Source organism: Nelumbo nucifera, chromosome 3 (assembly GCF_055504915.1).
Source record: "Nelumbo nucifera cultivar China Antique chromosome 3, China Antique-T2T, whole genome shotgun sequence".
Classification (NCBI taxonomy): Eukaryota; Viridiplantae; Streptophyta; class Magnoliopsida; order Proteales; family Nelumbonaceae; genus Nelumbo; species Nelumbo nucifera.
Window position 1 is genome coordinate 71,492,561 of NC_142651.1, and position 21,539 is coordinate 71,514,099.

At 35.5% G+C, this 21,539-nt stretch overlaps 1 long non-coding RNA gene and 1 pseudogene across 2 annotated transcripts; both read left to right on the top strand.

Moving 5' to 3' along the window:
* The first annotated feature begins 4,666 nt into the window (after positions 1–4,666).
* Positions 4,667–10,286, top strand: LOC148801333 (uncharacterized). The gene is made up of 3 exons (XR_016083386.1): positions 4,667–5,141; positions 5,242–5,532; positions 5,633–10,286. It is a non-coding gene; the product is annotated as an uncharacterized LOC148801333 (long non-coding RNA).
* Positions 10,287–10,350: 64 nt separating this feature from the next.
* On the top strand, positions 10,351–12,209 carry LOC148801334 (serine/threonine-protein phosphatase PP1 pseudogene; annotated as a pseudogene). Its single transcript, XR_016083833.1, has 2 exons — positions 10,351–10,354; positions 10,618–12,209. The product of XR_016083833.1 is annotated as a serine/threonine-protein phosphatase PP1 pseudogene (transcript).
* The last annotated feature ends 9,330 nt before the right edge of the window (positions 12,210–21,539 follow it).

Consider the following 21,539-nt stretch of genomic DNA (forward strand, 5'->3'; position numbering starts at 1 on the left):
AGTATTTAGTTATTTTATTAAAGTAAATTGTTGATTTGTTTATTTTACAAAATTAAGTAAAATATTATCCATAGATTTCTATTTTTTAATTTACTAAAGTATTCAAGTAATTAATAATTTATTTAACTATTTAGTTATTTCAATCTCTCTCCCTAAGCCTAATATTTAGGGCTATTAGTAGGTTAGGTCTCAACTTGGTTTAAAATTATTAACAGGATCAATAGAACATATTTATACGCAAGTTTGAGTCCAGGTTGAACTTCGGGCCTACATCTTGAGCATGAGCCTGAAGTTCATATAGAGCCCGAATCATGGTGAGGAAATTCATTGTTCCTCTCATTTTCTCACCTAATTACTAATATAGTTATGCTATTAAGTTAAAAAATATTTACTGAACTTACTAAATTATTTTAGTTTATAAACAAACTATTTCTCTCTCTCTCTCTCTCCCTCCCTCCTGAGTTACATATTTAGGGTTGTCAATGGATTGGGTTTAGATCTAGATAGTTTGGATATTTATTTATTTTTCCAAAAGTTAGTAAATTATTACCCATAGGTTTTATTTATTTACATAACTTAATTGTTCATCTAATTAATGATTTAATTTATGAACAACGTATTAGTTCTGGTGTCGAATAGGCTGTACATGTCTTGTCCCAACAATAACTGAAAATTTATTTATTTATTTTACTAAATTAATTTATTCATTTATTTGTTTTAATATATTAAATAAATTATTCTCCACAAAGTTTTATTTATTTAATTCAACCTGTGACCAATATTTACGGTTGTCAATGATGCAAGTTTGGTTGGGGATAGCTTGGACTAGTCTTGCACCAATCACAAGTGAATATTTATTTATATTTTTTTGTTAAAGTTAATTATTGATTTATCTATTTTATAAAATTAAGTAAATTATTATCCATAGATTTCTATTTACTTAATTTATTGAATTCTTTAATTAACTAATTAATTAATTAATTATTTTTTTCCTAACAAATTATCTCTCTCTCTCTCTCTCTCTCTCTCTCTCTATCGGAGACTATTTTTAGGGTAACTAATATGTTTAGTGAGGTGTGGGATAGGATGTACCTGTCCCGTCCCAATAATAAATGTAATTTTATTATTTTAAAGTAGTATATATTATTTTATGAAAAAGGTTTGCAAAAGGTTTTAATCTCAGAATCCATCTGAGTTGAGAGTGTGACACTATACCTTGATTTTCCTGTTCCATCAACCTCAAATGTGGATTCGTCATGATTGAGGACCGGAGAAAAAAAATCTACCAGTGTTTCAAAATAGGAAAAAAGGTAATGTTTTAAAAACCGACTCGAAGGCTAAAACGTTTTTGCCTTTGGGTCATAGGTCACTGGTTTCGAGCGTCTAGGTCCAACGGGTCAGACAGTGCCACGTCAACACTGATTTCTAACTAGAGGTGTAAATCGGGTCATGTTGGGCCAGCATGGCACTACCCGCATGTAGACCGCACAAAGAGCAGATTGTGTCATGTTGGCCTGTGGGCCGAGCCGGACCGTTCTTCCCTCCCGTGGGATAATTTGTGGGGTTAGCCAGACACGACCCACAACTCGAGCCCGTGCAAGTTTGGGACAAGCGAGCTACAAGTCGTACCGATTGGGAATATGGGTCGGGCTTTGTGCCTGGGCCGAATCGGGCCAGAAAGGCCCATACTGATTTTTTTTTGTTGTCATTTTGACATTTTATTTTGAAAAAACAAAAAATCTAACAAAGAAATGAAAAAAAATTACCAAAATACAAAATGGATAACAAATTGTAAAAAAATAGGAATTCTATTTCATTTAAAATATAAAAATTATAAATTGAAAATAAAAAATTACATTGTTGAAAAAATAGCAAATAATTTAAATAAAATTGAAAAAAATTACTCCATCTCCATGACTTTAATCATCAGCTTCATCAAGTGTAGTAGTGTCATGACCTCCTTTGTCTTGTAATTTATCCTTAACATCTAACAAATAATCTTTGAAGTAGATGTATTTTTCTTGTTTCTCATTGAAGAGCAAATGTCTATCCAAGTGCCTAATGCTACCCTTGCTACTAAAGTTAAAGCCAATCCTACATTTTTGGCAAATGGCTTTTTTTCTCTTCCCCTCAACTTTATCTATTTTAAATATTTGCTAAATCAGGCTAGTGAACTTAATGTTAGGGAATTGGTTTCAGGAGGAGGAGCCAACCATTTTTTTTAATTCTAACAAATAAAAATTTATGTAATTGCAATTTTTTCATGATCGGATTACTTGTTTAGAATCTCAACTTGATTTTAACGGTTGAAGCCTCAAAGCCTCCTAAATTGCTAAGTGTATGACAGTATGCAATTGTATGAGATGAGACTGAGAGTATGAGAATTGAGAAAAGAATTGCTAAATTGGTGTGGTGAGAATAGTGGAGGATAGGGTTATTTATAGGAATTGAAAATAATTCAATTGCCTAAAATACCCTAAATACTATCAGTTTTTTAGTTGTTGAGAGGGGTATTTTGGTTATTGTAAAGTATCTATCACTTTACCCAAATGCCCCGAATGTCTCAAACTAGTTGATATATAATTATAGGATATAGTTATTGAAGGGGCATTATTGTCCCAAACTAGCTATTTATAGGCTTATAGTTGTTGATCGAGGTGGTATGTCTGTAAAAGCCCCTTGAAAAAAAGTTGAAACTAGATGTTTGGGGGGGGGGGGGGGGGGGGTCCCCCAAGGGCCCCAACGGCTAGTTTCTCGAATGGGCTACTCTCGATCCATTGCGGGCTTGTAGGTTGTGCTACTTGTTGGGCTGTGCCGTGCAGGCTTATGGACTTGAAACCCCCAACCCAGAATGATCCACATGATTGTGTTGTGCCCAGCACGACCCGTGTGCAGGTTGGTCCAAAATCTTGTTACGGCCCAGAACAGCTCGATTTACACTTCTAATCCTCTCCCTTGGAAAGTGGGGTGTTCAAATTTGGATAAAAAACCGAAAAACGAGCTGAACCAAGCTGAATAAGCTAATTCAGGTATTGGTTTGGTTCGGTTTTTGATGTGTTAAAAATTTAATAAAATCGAACAGAAAACCAAACTACTATACTATATAAAATTGTATATTATATAATTAATTATTTATATTAATTGTATTATGTTTCACTAATTTAAGGAAAAAATTCTCGATTACTACCTTGTACTTTAGTCCTAGTGTCATTTTACTCCCCAAACATTAAAACACGATAATTCGGTACCCGAACTTTCAAAACGTGCCAATCCAGTACCTGCCATTAACCATGCGTTAAGTGGCATTTAAAAAGACACAAATGCCTTTCGTGTGTCATCTAATTCTCTTTATCAACCATCCAAATGTTGATAAAATAATGAAAAGTGTCAAATCCTTGCCTCTTCTATTCAAGAAAGTTGGAGTCACTATAGTGCCCACTAAGACATGACCCCAACTTTCATGAATAGAAGAGACAATGATTTGAGACTATTCATTTTTGGTCAACGTTTGGATGGTTGCTAAAGACAATTAGATGACACTCAAATGGTGTTTATGTCTTTTTAAATGCCACTTGACGACTGTTTAATGGGCTGGTTAACGACAGGTATTGGATTGGCACATTTTGAAAGTTAAGGTATTGAGTTGTCATGTTTTAAAGTTTGGGGACCAAAGTGACACTAGGCCCAAAGTATACGGTACTAATTAGAAAATTTCCCTTAATTTAATTATTGTTTTTACTCTTTTTCTTAAATCTCCCTTTAGGCATTGAGTCCAATCGGAATTTTTGTTAGTATCAATACTAAATAAGAACACTAATTTAAATTAATTACTACTTTACTAATTAGTATTTAGTAATTACTAGTAACTAGTAAGTGGGAAACACAAAAGACAACCACATTGGAGTGCCCGAGTTGGGTTAGGAGTCAAACTATCAAAGAGTAATTACTAATTAGTATTTACTAATTACTAACTCTTGTTTGATTTTTCCCTTTTTCTACTAACTCAGTCCTTGTATTTTTTAAATACGGTATGGGTTGGTTCAGTTTAAACCCTGTTTCGTTCGGTTCAATTGAGGGATATGACCAAACTAAGTAGTGGGTTAGGTCATCGGTTTGAACCGAACCAAACCGAATGTACACCCCTACTTGTCATAGAAATTAAACAGTTATGTAAGGGACACTTTCGTCATATTCTGAATTCTCAAATCATACCTTGTATTATGATAGAGTCCCTCTTTTATGTTCGGACATTCTCAGAATTCCCTCTCACCACTCTGTTCCACAGTCCAACGCGCCGGTGTGTGGTGAGTGGCCAACGGGATGCTCGGGTTGGGGCTCGAAAAAGATGAGGACAAGAGATGGGGAGGGGAGAATTCGAATGACCTTAAAACTTTTGAAAGAAGCCCTGTTTTTGAATTTTGTCCTTTTGCGGGTGGTTAAATCGGGTTTGTTCAGCTAATGGCTGAACACCCGTTAATATTAGTGTTTTTGTTGAAATGCCAATGTGGTCGCTTCTGAATGGTGGGATCACGTATCCAATAAACCCACGAGTGCATAAAACGTAGACTCTCACAATCCGGACTTCGGTCCCAACTTTACACTATCTCGGACTCGGGCTTCTGTCTAGGCCCATTAGAATTTTGACAAAACGCAAGCCCGAGCCCGGCCAATGAACAGCCTTCGGACGTTCTGAAAATTCCCTCTCCCCACTCCGTTCTCTTTTTCTGTCTGGCTGCTTATTCCCTTTTTGATAAGTATTTCTGTCTGGCTACTTTGGATGGAGGTGAAGGACACGGTAATTCCCGAAGGCCACCACCGCTCGATGACTAATTCTGTTAGAATTTTAAATATACCGTTGTAAGAATCGTGGTATTTATTCTGCAATCTTTGCTACGCTTTACCCTGTCATTTAAATTGATTTTGTAACGGTCTAAATCCTTATCAATCGACTTGAGAGCAAGAGATCATCGATTAATTTCTATATAAGAGTTGGTCCATTCAGACAAGAGTTCGATATCGTGCTTCTTAGAAAAGAGAACAGAGAACAAAACCACTCGATTTCCTCAGACTTACCTGCGAATGGCGATCCATGGCTCCAGAGCCAGTTCACTCAGGTGGAGTTTCGCAGCTTGAATTCCTATGTGAGTAATCCTCAAAACCCTAAAACCCAAGTAGCTTTCTTGTTTGTGGGTTACTTCGATGTTTTGTCTATTTTCTTGATTTGGCGGCTGGTTTCTGCAGTTCCTCTCAATGAGGAGGGAGATCGGGCGAGTGACAATCAGAAACTTGCTTTCCAGGACGTCGGAGCTGAAAACCGTTGGAGAGTCTTTGACTGAGGAAGAGAGGGCTGCGTGTTTGATCGAATCGTATCGGGACACGGACGAGGAGGTATAGGATTTTGAAGTCTTCCTTCGGGTGAAAAGAGAAAACAGAGAACAAAACCACTCGATTTCCTCAGACTTACCTGCGAATGGCGATCCATGGCTCCAGAGCCAGTTCACTCAGGTGGAGCTTCGCAGCTTGAATTCCTATGTGAGTAATCCTCAAAACCCTAAAACCCAAGTAGCTTTCTTGTTTGTGGGTTACTTCGATGTTTTGTCTATTTTCTTGATTTGGCGGCTGGTTTCTGCAGTTCCTCTCAATGAGAAGGGAGATCGGGCGAGTGACAATCAGAAACTTGCTTTCCAGGACGTCGGAGCTGAAAACCGTTGGAGAGTCTTTGACTGAGGAAGAGAGGGCTGCGTGTTTGATCGAATCGTATCGGGACACGGACGAGGAGGTATAGGATTTTGAAGTCTTCCTTCGGGTGAGTACTATTATAGGATCTGCAGCTTGAATGCGTAAACGTTGAATTTGAATTCATTTTTTTATGCAGTTTATGGTTTTGGGTTGAGATTGTAAAAGATCATAGCGAATGATCTTTCTATGATATGTGTAAAGGTGTACTATGTGTAACTCTATTTTATGTTGGCCAGTAGATGCTTTGATTCCGAGACAGAGGGAGTAATGGGCATATAATCGTATTAGTATGTAATGCAGCAACTGTCACCAATTATCGCCCATAAATGATAGAATGTAATATAAAGTGGTGGTCTTTAGGATGTTTAGGATGTAGGACTGAATTGAAAGAAAATATTTCTGTTATGGGGGAGGGGGAGGGTTATATAGTGCGGTCAGAAGAGGTAAAAGGCCCTGTTTCTTTTACTATTCAAAGTAACATGATAAGCAATTTTTTTTTTTTTTTGATCAGTAACAGAAAAACTGAAATATTAATTTAGAATAGAAAGATACAGCTAGAGATTGTAAAAAAAACAGCAAACCCAAAAAGCCAGCCCAAATTTTCACATGAGCCCAAAACATGGGTTGTCTCTGAATTCCTTGTTTAGCTAGGCCATCTGCCATGCTGTATGCAGATCTTCTAATCCATCTTATTTGGATGAGCATATCTCTAGAAAGCTGTTTGAAGTGCCTGAATTCATTCCTTAGCTGCCAAATTACCCCTTCCTCAGTTTTGATCAGCAACATGCTACTTAAATTTTCTAGAGAGTTTATTTCTATCAATACTCTTTTTTTTTTTTTTTAAGTTTGTTGGTTTGACAATTTGACAGTGGACATGTCTAATCAGTTATTAATATTTAAAACAATTAAAATCACATAACCCTTATTATTTAAAGTATCAGTGACCCTAAAAACCACTTTGAACCTTGGTGTGCTTGGCATCTGCAATAAAATGATTTCATTGCATTCTTTATTGTTTTGGATTCTAAGTCAAGATGGGGATGTGATCACTTCAAGATATCAAGCAATGAACTTTTTTCCCTAATGACCATAAATGATTCCATTTCAGATGAGGGCATTGTACATTCAAGTGCTAATAAAAATAACTTGAACTAAAGCATCTTCTACACAAAATATGAGAAGTGGACTAAGTGGCTTGGAGATTTTCTCGAAAACCATCTAGAGCACCAATAAGGAGTTATTTGATGCAAGCTGATGGTCATCTAGGTACTAGGAGAATGCCAAAAGCTATGGGTTGAGGTTGTGAAAACTGAGAAATGACCTGATGACTCGTGGTTTGGCAGAGGGGCCTAGGATGGGCTGGAATTATGATATGATAAATGTAGCTGACCCAGTATAATTGGTATATGTCTCTGTTGAACTGAATCAAGTTGAGTCCAGTTTTCAGAGAATTTGGCTTGTTGGATGATTGTTCTGGATTTGAAACATAGGGTACATGGCATTGCCCTTTTCAAAAGGCATGCACCTATTTTAAAAATGCCTTCCTTTGTTTATATTTTGTTTGGTAGATTCTTTTGTGTTATATGCCTTTGTAATGGTTTGTCAACTTCTCAAGTACCTTTTATTGTTGTTTATATTAGTAGTAATGGTCTATTGGCTTTTAAAATAAATAAATATAAAGACCATTCAATACCTGAATGGTCTATTAGATTTTATGGCTGTGATTTATGACTCAAATGAAAATAATTTTTAAGTTTTTTTGGTGTTGCTTCTGGTTGTCCACATTTGTATCTCTATGCCAGCCTGATGATGCCTTTTGCACTTTTCCATTTCTTGTAGCACTTTAGAGGAGCTAAAAATCCATTATTTTCTGCAAGTAATTTGATGCAGTTTTGCACCAATTTCTCAAAACATTGCAATGCATCGTGTCAAGATAAATCTGAAACTTATTGGAAATGGTTTTAGAAGGAGGTTCCTTTTTTTGTTCTCCATAACAAAGCAAAATTACTTTCTCCAATGTCAAATCCTGAAAATGGAAATGATAATTATATTTGCACCTGAAATTTGCAAATAGAACTCATTAGTATAAATGCCTTCTGTCTTACTATGTCATCTATAACATGCATAATCTTACCAAAGAGATTAGACTCATTTGCTTATATATTATATGTTGAGGCATGATTAAATTTGATCATGTCTAAGCAGTCATATAAAAAAAATTTGGTCTCAGTAGAGATGATTGGGCATTGCATTTTGTGATAACAATTTTTAACAGAACTGAGCTAGTTGACTGAGGAATTGATATAGCTTTGTTGCCAGACACCCTGATCATATCCATCTTGAGGTCACAGAGCATCAATGTGCTCTATCCAACACCTACAATACCTATATATAGTTCCCTGATTCAAGTGAAAATCTCTAGCAACCTCTGGTCGAAAGGGAAGCAAACAATTTACATCTTGATTGCATCTGGAAAGAAAGGCTTTAAAATCGTGTTACTTCCAGGCATTTATTTGGTAAAGAATGCATTTCTCAGCTCCATGACTAGCACTTCCCTTCTAGAAGGCCAAAACCAGGATTTGGAAAGAAAAAAGTTTTGTTTGCTTCAAATGGTCTCAGATGATCTCTGCAGTGAGCATCAACTATCATAATGGCAGTGGCCACTATAGCCCATTTCAATACTTTCTATGTAAGAGATAATCCATGCTGACTCCTAGACGCCATAGGAACTCTCCTTAGCTCTTATATCTTACCCAGCAGAGTTGGGAAGCTCATCAAGATTTTCAGAAAACATCCCACCCTTCTAACTTCTAACCTTCTACCTATCGGAATATACTACCTCTTTTATTTAATCAAATTTTTGTTATCCTTTCTCAAAAATTAAAATAAAGTAACACCATTTGCTCTTTTTTAAGCTATCTGGAAAGAGTGCTACAGCCAGATCTTTGACTCAAAAGCTTTCATCATAGAGGTTGTTATGCATAGGACTGAGTGATACCTGATCTGCTGGCAAAGAGGGACTCAGCAATTCCTGGGGTTACAGCTAAGCAATCCAGTGTTACTGGGATTCCATCTCTCTCTCTCTCTCTGATGCAAGCTGTCTTGTGTACATTCTGTTCTTTGTTTTGTTCATCTGAGTATATATCTCAATACTCCATTATAAATGAAGTAGGAGTTTCCCTGCTTTACAACAATATAAATATACCACTTAAAAAAATGCTTATTCTGAAGAAAGTCATTGGTAAAGAAACTCAAGTTGAAATGAGGGAAGTGTTGGGAGTGTTATATTTAGGAGGGGAGTTTTCTGAACAGTTGGAAGATGGGGAAATAAGAGACCAGAAATCGGGGGAAGTTTTAGAAACAGAACACTATGTGAGGGACAATTGAAAAGAATGGGGTGGGAGTTAATTATCAAAAAGAAAAAAAAAGAATGGGGTAGGAGTTTAGTTGACACCGGTAACCATATTTGGAGACACATTTTTGATACCTGATGCGGGCGATTATGATGGCTGGAGTATGATTTTTGGATAGAGGTCTGAGAGAATCCTTGTTTTTTCTTGTTTGTAATGATTCTTATATTTGGGTCATAGTTTTCAAAGTGTGCCATACCGCCATTAGTCTATGTAAGTTCTTATTTGATTGGTCATGATGGGGAGTTTAGGATGCTTGTTGGTTATCTTGTCCTTTGTGGGTAATTCCTTACAACCTATTTTTGTGTCTTCATTTTGATTTAATGAATTTTTCTTTACCATAAAAAATGCTTATTCTGTCCAAGATTCCAAGGAACTTATCCCATAGTTTTGGAGATGTATTAGATCAGATGCCTATGAGCAGAAAATCTGAATGTCATGTAATTACGTCTTTTTCACACTTTTCTCTACTACTCTCCCTCATTGAAAGATTGAGTCACTAGGGTCAGAGATATGATGGAGGGAAAGGTTTTAGCTTCAATTGAAATGAGATTTTCTCCATTTTGTAGCATGGAAAGATCCATGATGAACTTTAGAAGAAAGTAAAGGAGAATAAAGGGAGATGGAAGGGCAAAAGAGAGAAGAAAAGATTGGGAGTAAAGGGCCAATGGAAAGAACTGCAAGATTGGTGATGGTCGTTCAAATGGCCTGGGAGAGCAGGGAACATAGAGCCAAGAAGACTAACTGGATGTGAATTCACGCTCGCATCCAACTTTCTTTCCCTGATGTTGTTTGCCTTAGCCAAACTATGTGGTGAACATGTTTAGAACAATCAAGTGTTGAACAAGTCGAGATCAATGAAACATGGGGGACCCTCATGGACCAACTCCTGTAATGTTCAGGATCAGTGTCTCATCCACAGACTCCACCAGGTTGGTTTTTACCCAATAAAGAACTAATAGAGGACAAATATTCATATCTAAGCATTTATCTTTTTGTTTTCATCCTATGTGTCACATCATAGGTGTTAAGATTAATCAGATTTTATAACAGACATTGTCTAACACATGGTAACAGCATATGTTTGCCTTTCCAAAGCCTGTTATCTTAGATACAAAAATGACAACACCCATTATCTACATGCTTTTGTGATTGTTTTGATTGATATTTGAGAAAAATGATTGTGGATTTCGATTGAGTAATGAGTATCTCAGAGCAAAGGCAGCCATATTTTGAATTTTATTAAGTACCGGAAGGAGCAAGTTGTTTGTTTTGTTGGGCATCTACCCATGTGTCTACACAGCTAATGCAAATGCATAAAGATAATTATCATATTTACCAAGTTCTCTAATTCAATTACCACATTTTCTGTTAAACTGCAAATATCGTGTGTGGAGTAAAAGTGTAGCTCCATTCATTTGCTTTAATAATGAAATCTCCATTGCTGAACTACTTGACTCTTTGGCAGGAGATATCCATGATCAGTATTCTGATCTTCTTCGGCTTTTTGAATATGGTGGACTCCCACTTGCAGCAAATTATCTCTTCCTTGGGGATTATGTGGACCGTGGTAAGCAGAGCATAGAGACCATTTGCCTTCTCCTTGCATACAAAATTAAATACCCGGAGAACTTTTTCCTTCTTCGGGGCAACCATGAGTGTGCTTCCATCAACCGAATATATGGGTTTTATGACGAGTGCAAGAGAAGGTTTAATGTCTGCCTTGGGAAGACATTTACAGATTGCTTCAACTGCCTGCCAGTGGCTGCTCTTATTGATGACAAGATCCTTTGCATGCATGGAGGATTGTCCCCTGACTTGAAGAACTTGGATCAGATACGGAATATTGCTCGCCCTGTTGATGTGCCGATCAGGGACTTCTCTGTGATTTGCTATGGGCTGATCCTAATAAAGATATACAAGGATGGGGAGAAAATGACAGAGGTGTATCTTATACATTTGGAGCTGACAAGGTCACTGAATTCCTTCAAAAACATGATCTAGATCTCATTTGCCGTGCTCATCAGGTAGATATGATTCAAATGCCATAGCCTGGCTCTTTTGGCTTGCTTAATCAACTTTTGTTACTTCAGTAACATATGCATCTATCGGCTTATGTCTAGGCCTATAGATTTCAGTTATGCATCTAACATCAAATCATGGTTTAGATTAGTGCATGTTTCATGAAATCATAGGGTCCCATCAAAATGGCATAATTCATAATCCTCACTAAAAGTTATGGCAGACAAGTAGGGGTGCTACAACTTCCATATCTAGTAGTGGACTTTCCAGTGTGACAGAAGGTAATTTGGGTGACTAATGATGAAAAATAGATATGAATAAACAAAGATACAGCTTGCTGTCCACCAAAGTTTGAGTAGGAACTAGATTTCATCATGGAAGCACTTAAAGAAGTAAAGAAAAAGAACTGTTGCTCATAGTTTCCAAGGTGCCAAGGCAAGGCTAGGTGACCATGGCGGGGCGCCCGGGCACCTAGGCACCTAGCCCTCACCTAGGCAATGGAATTTAAAAATAATAAGTTGATGGATTTCTACCCATTCTGAACTAGTTTCTTTGGATTTATGTATTCTGCACTTTTGTGCTTGTGTGTGTTGCTTCAAGTAGGCAAAACAATTTATTAGAGTTACAACTTATAACTTAGGAGTTGGAACTTAAAAGAACTGAAGGTGGTGGAGCCTCTATTTGAGATCAACAAAACATAGGGAACAAATACTAAAATAAAAGAAAATGAATGTGAAAAGTAGGTGGCAGAGCCCCTGTTCTAGACTCAGAAAAACTGGTGAAAAAATATTAAAATAATAGAAGAAATATGAAGAAGAAAAGAAGGGGTGAAGCCCTGTTCTAGACCCAGAAAAGCTGGTGAAAAAATACTAATATAAAAGAAGAGTATGAAGAAGAAAAGAAGGGGTGGAGTCAAGGAAGTTATTGTTCTGACTTTCAATCCGCCAACATAGTATCCATATTCTCAATCAGTCGATTCCAATGAGTGAGAGAAGAGAGATGGAGAACAGGTTTGTAGAAGTTGCAAAATGGAAGAAAGAGATAAAGATTGAAGCAAAAGTTTTCATTCTTGAAGAGGTAAGGATCAGAGGCCAGCAGAGCTTGAAGATTAGGGAGGCAGAGAGAACTACAATATTGCTGGAAGGTCTTGAAGTGATCGAATGGATGCAGAAGTTTGTTTAGAAGCAAGTTCTAAAGGTAAACAAATGAACTTTACGAAGTTCAACCTTGATGGAAGAAAGAGGTATGAGTTGGAATGCAAAAAGAATGCAAAAGGTGTTACATAACTCTGTAGGAATTCTTTAGAGGAAGAAAGAAGCAGGTGGTCTGCTTCCCAGAAAGTAGAAGGGGTAATGGTTGGAAGGCAGTGGCACAGGTACTGAGTGACTTTATTCAGCAGCTGAAAACAAAACAAGTAGAGGCTGTAGCAAAGGAAAAGAAAGGGGGTATACAAAAGAGAATGGAAGAACCCAGTGACAGAAACTGGTTGATTGCAGAAAAAGGAAAATGAAGTTCTAAACTAGTAGCATCAGTAGAAAAGGAGAACTGGGGGAAGAAATTTGTGGTGGAAACCTCAAGTTCACCAAAGGAGGTATTGCGTAGGCAATACTCAGAGAATTAAACCTACAAAAGCCGATGGTGATTACTCCTTATGCCTCTTGTAAAGCTTTGTTAGATCTGGGTGAAGATGAAGTAGAGATTTCAGCTTTAATTATTCACTCAGAGGCTGGTGCTGCCACAGTCTCGAAATGGTGTCCTCTCTTCAATACCAAAAGTTTTGTGATTGAGGACAATGTAATAGTCAGATTGCTTGGGTTACTTTTCAACCTCTGGAAGGAGGAAGTATTACAGTCAATAGTTGTAGTCTGTGATGCAATATTAGATGGTGTGTTTGATTGTAATCTCCATTCAGTTGTAGTGATGTTAGGTGGTATTAAACCTAGTGATATTCCAAAGAAGATAGAGGTTGTTTCAGATGGTTTAGTTTACCCTGTTTGGCTTGCTACCTCCATTGAAGCCCAGCTATGGAAGGAGGGAAGAAGAGAGGAAGATGAAGAGACAAAACAAGCTTGGTTGTGTGGTTTGCAAGGCAGTGTAGTCTCTACAAGAGAAGTTAAGGCAACTGAGGTTCCCAAGAAAAAAAGAGAAAAAAGATGATGATTTAAACACTTGGGGAAAGTCTGCATGGCAAGGTGGGCTGAGGGATGGCAGGTCCTATGTTCAGTCAGTGACAGGGGAATTAAATGGAGACGGGCTTGTTCAAGTTCAAATTTCAAAACAAAATGAACAAAGGTCGGCAAGGTTTCAGGGTTCAAGCCAGTCCTGTGAGCTGGTTCAGTTTGGTCCAATGAACCGAGGCTAGTCAACCAGTCACATGTTGTTTAAGTAAACACGTGACTGGCAAAGGGATAGAGGGTTGGGCCAAGGCCCATCAAGATCTAATGGGTCTAGGCAAGTGACTGGGCCGACTTTTTTAAATCGGGTGGACCCAGACCTTAAAAAGCCACGTGCCCTTTTAAGTAGGCACGTGACCAAAGGAGATGGGGAGATGATGTACCAAAACGATGGTCTATCATCGTCTCCCTCGAGCAATTCACAACCAATGCTGCAGGAAGTAGGGTTAGCCGCAGTGGTGCGGCAAATCTGAACTGGACATGTTGCTGATCAAAACTGAGGAAGGGGTAATTTGGCAGCTAAGGAATGAATTCAGGCACTTCAAACAGCTTTCTAGAGATATGCTCATCCAAATAAGATGGATTAGAAGATCTGCAAACAGCATGGCAGATGGCCTAACTAAACAAGGAATTCAGAGACAACCAATGTTTTGGGCTCATGTGAAAATTTGGGCTGGCTTTTTGGGTTTGCTGTTTTTTTTACAACCTCTAGTTGTATCTTTCTATTGTAAATTAATATTTCAATTTTTCTGTTGCTGATAAAAAAAAAAAATTGCTTATCATGTTACTTTGAACAGTGAAAGAAACAGGGCCTTTTACCTCTTCTGACCGCACTATATAGCCCTCCCCCCTCCCCCATAACAGTGAAAGAAACGGGCCGGATATTCTCCCAAATCCAAGTTAAACAAAACCAACATATTTAGAGAATTTGGGAAATCAACTCTATCTAAATAAGCTAAATCCATTCACTCAGACTTGTAAGTGCCAAACAGAACCTATAGGAACCGATTCCAATTAATCCATTTCGGGCGATGTAAACGTGAATTTGCAAAACCAACCTTTTAATGATCAAAAAAGAAATTTCCATATTTCATATTGAAATATTTCAAAGCACTAGCAATTTCTTAATGAGAAAAGTCATCAAAACCGTCCCATCAACACAATCTAAAATAAACAAATCAGAAAAGTCCTCAAAAATCCTAACGAAAAACACATTTAACTATTAGTGCCAAACTATAAACAGCGATCACTCTCAGCATCATAAAACAATCCACCCAATATAGTCTGTTATAACTGAGCACTAACAAAATCCAACATGGCCAACCCAAAATGGAATTAACACAACCATTTCATGTCTGCCCAAACCATCATTCCGTAACTGATAAAACAGAAGCATAGGAAAAATTATCCACTTTATTTAAAAAATCCAACTAGAGCTATATATTAGCTTCTCATAACGATGCCATCAAAGAAGACCATAGCTGAAAACAATCCAAACAATCCAAAACTATCCAAACCGTCCTAATCTATCAATTCAAAAACTAAACAAGAGTCAATCCACACAAAACAAGATGAGGACAATTTGAGATTATTCCCTTTCTAACCAACCAACCCTGATGCAAATGAATCAAACTCAAAATAGAGAAAACCATCTGGTAGATTTCGAATATAGCTAAACTTAATCAAACCCTTTCTTCCTAATCCTGGGCCAAACCTATGTAGGAGGAATTACAGATTTTCCAAAACTAACCAAGCCGTGGCAAACCATTCAATCATCAATCAAATCAACACCCACTAACAAAAGCATATTAGCAAACCAAAATCCCCTTACTAACAGAAAAGAACCCGGCATACCTAAATAAAGTAGGAAATCAGATCAACTCCTCAACAAAATAAAATAGACCAACTACTAGGAAAATAAAAGAAATAAACGTTCATCGATCCAAACCATCCCGTCAACACAATCTAAAATAAACAAAAGAAGAAACTTGACTTGCTCAATTTAACCCAAAATAATAGAGCTTATTAAAATTCTAATCACACTATTGTTAATTAAACAAACCCACTATAACTTATACCACGGGTCGGATATTCTCCCAAATCTAAGTTAAACAAAACCAGCATAATTAGAGAATTTGGGAAATCAACTCAACTCCATCAAAAAGTGATACATTTCTTACACAAATCAAAACAAAGCAAATGAAAAACGACCAATCCAAACAATCCCATTTAAACAACATACAGAATAATTGAGACATGACTTGATATAAATAACATCAACCAAAAAATACTAGCATATTACCCCACTAAAATCACCACTTTCACTTAGACGAACCTTTTAAATCTCTCTAAATAAGCTAAATCCACTCACTCAGACTTGTAAGTGCCAAACAGAACCTATAGGAACCAATTCCAACTAATCCATTTCCGGCGATGTAAACGTGCATGTGCCAAACCAACTAACCTAAACTTTTAATGATCAGAAAAAGAAATTTATGTATATCATATCGAAATATTTCAAAGCACTGGCAATTTCATATTGAGAAAAGTCATCAAAACTGTCCCATCAACACAATCTAAAATAAACAACTCAGAAAGGTCATAAAAAATCCTAACAAAAAACACATTAAACTATTAGTGCCAAACTACAAACAACGATCACTCTCAGCATCTTAAAACAATCCACCCAATTTAGACTGTTACAACAGAGCATTAACAAAAGCCAACATGGCCAACCCAAATTGGAATCAACACAACCATTTCATGTCTGCCCAAACCATCATTCCGTAACCGATAAAACAGAAGCATTGGAAAAATTATCAACTTTATTTAAAAAATCCAACCAGAGCTATATATTAGCTTCCTATAACGATGCCATCAAAAAAGACCGTAGCTGAAAACAATCCAAGCAATCCAAAACAATCCAGACCGTCCTAATCTATCAATTGAAAAACTAAACAAAAGTCAATCCACACGAAACAAGATGAGGACAATTTGAGATTATTCCCTTTCTAACCAACCAACCCTGATGCAAATGAATCAATCTCAACATAGAGAAAACCATATGGGGATATCGAATATAGATAAAATTAATCAAACCCATTCTTCCTAATCCTGGGCCAAACCTAGGTAGGAGCAAATAATGAATTTCCAAAAGTAACCAAGCCGTGGCAAACCATTCAAACATCAATCAAATCAACACCCACTAACAAAGCATATTAGCAAAACAAAATCCCCTTACTAACAGAAAAGATCCCGGCGTACCTAAATAATGTAGAAAATCAAGTCAACTCCTCAACAAAATAAAATAGACCAACTCGTAGGAAAATAAAACAAATAAACGTTCATCGATCCAAACTGTCCCTTCAACACAATCTAAAATAAACAAAAGAACAAACTTGACTTAATCAATTTCACCCACAAGAATAGAGCTTATTAAAATTTAATCACACTATTGTTAATTAAACAAACCCACTATAACTTATACCACGGGCCGGATATTTTCCCAAATCTAAGTTAAACAAAACCAATATATTTAGAGAATTCGGGAAATCAATTCAACTCCATTAAAAAGTGAAACCTTTCCTACTCAAATCAACACAAAGCAAATAAAAAACGACCAATCCAAACAATCCCATCTAAACAACATACAGAATAATTGGGACATGACTTGATATAAATCACATCAACCAACAAATATCGAGCATATGACCCCACTAAAATCACCACTTACACTTAGACGAACCTTTAAAATCTCTCTAAATAAGCTAAATCCACTCACTCAGACTTGTAACTGACAAACATAACCTATAGGAACCGATTCCAACTAATCCATTTCTGGCGATGTAAACGTGAATGTGCAAAACCAACATACTTAAACTTTTAATGATCGAAAAAGAAATTTCCATATTTCATAACAAAATATTTCAAACCACAGGCAATTTCATAATGAGAAAAGTCATAAAAAATCATAAAGAAAAACACATTAAATATTAGTGCCAAATGACAAACAGCGATCACTCTCAGCATCCTAAAACAATCCACCCAATATAGTCTATTACAATAGAGCACTAACAAAATCAAACATGGCCAACCCAAATTGGAATCAACACAACCATTTCATGTCTGCCCAAACCATCATTCCGTTATCGATAAAACGGAAGCATAGGAAGAAATTATCCACTTTATTTAAAAAATCCAACCAGAGCTATAGATTAGCTTCCCATTACGATGCCATCAAAGAAGACCATAGCTGAAAACAATCCAAATAATCCAAAACAATCCAAATCGTCCTAATCTATCAATTCAAAAACTAAACAAGAGTCAATCCACACGAAACAAGATGAGGACAATTTGAGATTATTCCCTTTCTAACCAACCAACACTGATGCAAATGAATCAAACTCAACATAGACAAAACCATTTCGTAGATATCGAATATATCTAAACTTAATCAAACCCATTTTTCCTAATCCTGGGCCAAACCTAAGTAGGAAATCAGGTCAATTCCTCAACAAAATAAAATAGATCAACTCGTAGGAAAATAAAACAAATAAACGTTCATCGATCCAAACTGTCCCGTCAACACAATCTAAAATAAACAAAAAAAGAAACTTGACTTAATCAATTTCACCCACAAGAATAGTGATTTTTTAAATTCTAATCACACTATTGTTAATTAAAAAAACCCACTATAACTTATACCACAGGCCAGATATTCTCCCAAATCTAAGTTAAACAAAACCAACATATTTAGAGAATTTGGGAAATCAATTCAATTCCATTGAAAAGTGAAACATTTCCTACTCAAGTCAAAACAAAGCAAATAAAAAACGACCAATCCAAACAATCTCATTTAAACAACATACAGAATAATTGAAATATGACTTGATATAAATCACATCAACCAACCAACACCGAGCATATTACCCCACTAAAATCACCACTTTCACTTAGACGAACCTTTTAAATCTCTCTAAATAAGCTAAATCCACTCACTCAGACTTGTAAATGCCAAACATAACCTATAGGAACCGATTCCAACTAATCCATTTCTGGCGATGTAAACGTGAATGTGCAAAACGAACTAACCTAAACTTTTAATGATCAAAAAAGGTGTTTCCGTATTTCATATCGAAATATTTCAAACCATTGGCAATTTCATAGTGAAAAAAGTCATCAAAAATCCTAACGAAAAACACATTAAACTATTAGTGTCAAACTACAAACAGCGATCAATCTCAGCATCTTAAAACAATCCACCAAATATAGTCAGTTACAACAGAGCACTAATAAAAGCCAACATGGCCAACCCAAATTGTAATCAACAAAACCATTTCATGTCGGAAAAAACCATAATTCTATAACCGATAAAACAGTAGCATAGGAAGAAATTATCCAATTTATTTAAAAAAATCCAACCAGAGCCATAAATTAGCTTCCCGTAACGATGCCATCAAAGAAGACCGTAGCTGAAATCAATCCAAACAATCCAAAACTATCCAAACTGTCCTAATCTATCAATTCAAAAACTAAACAATAGTCAATCCACACGAAACAAGATGCGGACAATTTGAGATTATTCCCTTTCTAACCAACCAACCCTGATGCAAATGAATCAAACTCAACATAGACAAAACCATTTCGTAGATATCGAATATATCTAAACTTAATCAAACCCATTTCTCCTAATCCTGGGCCAAACCTAAGTAGGACCAAATACAGATTTTCCAAAACAAACCATGCCGTGGCAAACCATTCAAACATCAATCAAATCAATGCCCACTAACAAAGCATATTAGCAAAACAAAATCCCCTTACTAACAGAAAAGAACCCGTCATACCCAAATAAAGTAGTAATCAGGTCAACTCCTCAACAAAATAAAATAGACCAACTCGAAGGAAAATAAAACAAATAAACTTTCATCGATCCAAACCGTCCCGTCAACACAATCTAAAATAAACAAAAGAAGAAATTTTACTTAATCAATTTAACCCACAAGAATAGAGCTTATTAAAATTCTAATCACACTTTTGTTAATTAAACAAACCCACTATAACTTATACCTCGGGCCGGATATTCTCCCAAATTTTAGTTAAACAAAACCAACATATTTAGAGAATTTGGGAAATCAACTCAATTCCATAAAAAAGTGAAACCTTTCCTACTCAAATTAAAACAAAGCAAATAAAAAACGACCAACGCAGACAATCCCATTTAAACAACCTACAAAATAATTGAGACATAACTTGATATAAATCTCATCAACCAACAAATACAGGTCAACTCCTTAACAAAATAAAATAGGAAATCAGGTCAACTCCTTAACAAAATAAAATAGACCAACTCGTAGGAAAATAAAACAAATAAACGTTCGTCAATCCAAATCGTCCCGTCAACACAATCTAAAATAAACAAAAGATGAAACTTGACTTGATCAATTTAACCCACAAGAATAGAGCTTTTTAAAATTCTAATCACACTATTGTTAATTAAACAAACCCACTATAACTTATACCATGGGTCGGATATTCTCCCAAATCTAAGTTAAACAAAACCAACATATTTAGAGAATTTGGGAAATCAATTCAACTCCATCAAAAAGTGAAACTTTTCCTACTCAAATCAAAACAAAGCAAATATAAAAGGACCAATCCAAACAATCCCATTTAAACAACATATAGAATAATTGAGACATGACTTGATATAAATCACATCAACCAACAAATACCGAGCATATTACCCACTAAAAACACCACTTTCACTTAGACGAACCTTTTAAATCTTTCTAAATAAGCTAAATCCACTCACTCAGACTTGTAAGTGCCAAACAGAACCTATAGGAACCGATTCCAACTAATCCATTTCTGGCGATGTAAACGTGAATGTGCAAAACCAACTAACCTAAACTTTTAATGATCAAAAAAGAAGTTTCCGTATTTCATATCGAAATATTTCAAAGCACTGGCAATTTCATAATGAGAAAATTATTATCCATAGATTTATATTTATTTAAATAACTAATTGACTTCATTAATTAATAATTTATTAACAAGTTAAGGAGGTTGGGATTAAACTTGTTCACAGGAAGTGCCATGTTTGGGTTGGACTTTGTCTTTATTCAATAGAATATATTGAAGCCAAACTTTAAGCCCAATCCAACCATTAGACCTATCTCTTGAGTCGAGCCCAGCGAGGAAAGTGTTATTGTTTATTAATCTCTTATTTCCTCACCAATTTATTTATATATTTAATTTAGTAAGTTAAAATTTTTTATTTATTTAATTTGCTAAACGATTTAATTTTATCAAAAAATTATTTCACTATATCTCTCCCTCCCCGAGTCTAATATTTTGGGTTATCAATGGGCCGGGCTTGGTTTTAGATAGATTGGATATTTATTTATTATTTTACTAAATGAATTGAGTCACTATATATAGATTTATTATTTAGTTTAATAAATTAATTAATAATTTATTTTTCTCTTTCTCTGGATCCTTATTTTTTGGGTTATCAACGAGTTAGGTCTAGTGTGGTATATAGCATGTACCTGTCCCGTCCCAATAATTAATGAAATTTTATTTATTTATTTATTTTACTAAACTATATTATTCGTTTATATATTTATATACTTTAGATAAACTATTATGTATTGATTTAATTTATGAACAACGAATTAGTTCTGGTGTCGAATAGGTTGTACATGTCTTGTCCCAATAATAAGAGAAAATTTATTTATTTATTTTACTAAATTAAATTATTCATTTATTTGTTTTAATATATTAAATAAATTATTCTCCATAAAGTTTTATTTATTTAATTCGACCTGTAACCAATATTTACGGTTGTCAATGATGCAAGTTTGGTTAGGGATAGCTTGGACTAGTCTTGCACCAATCATAAGTGAATATTTATTTTTATTTTTTGTTAAAGTTAATTATTGATTTATCTATTTTATAAAATTAAGTAAATTATTATTCATAAATTTCTATTTACTTAATTTATTGAATTCTTTAATTAACTAATTAATTAATTATTTTTCTAACAAATTATTTCTCTCTCTCTCTCTCTCTCTCTCTCCCTCTCTCCCGGAGGCTATTTTTAGGGTAATCAATATGTTTAGTGAGGTGTGGGGTAGGATGTACCTGTCCCGTCCCAATAATAAATGTAATTTTATTTATTTATTTTACTAAA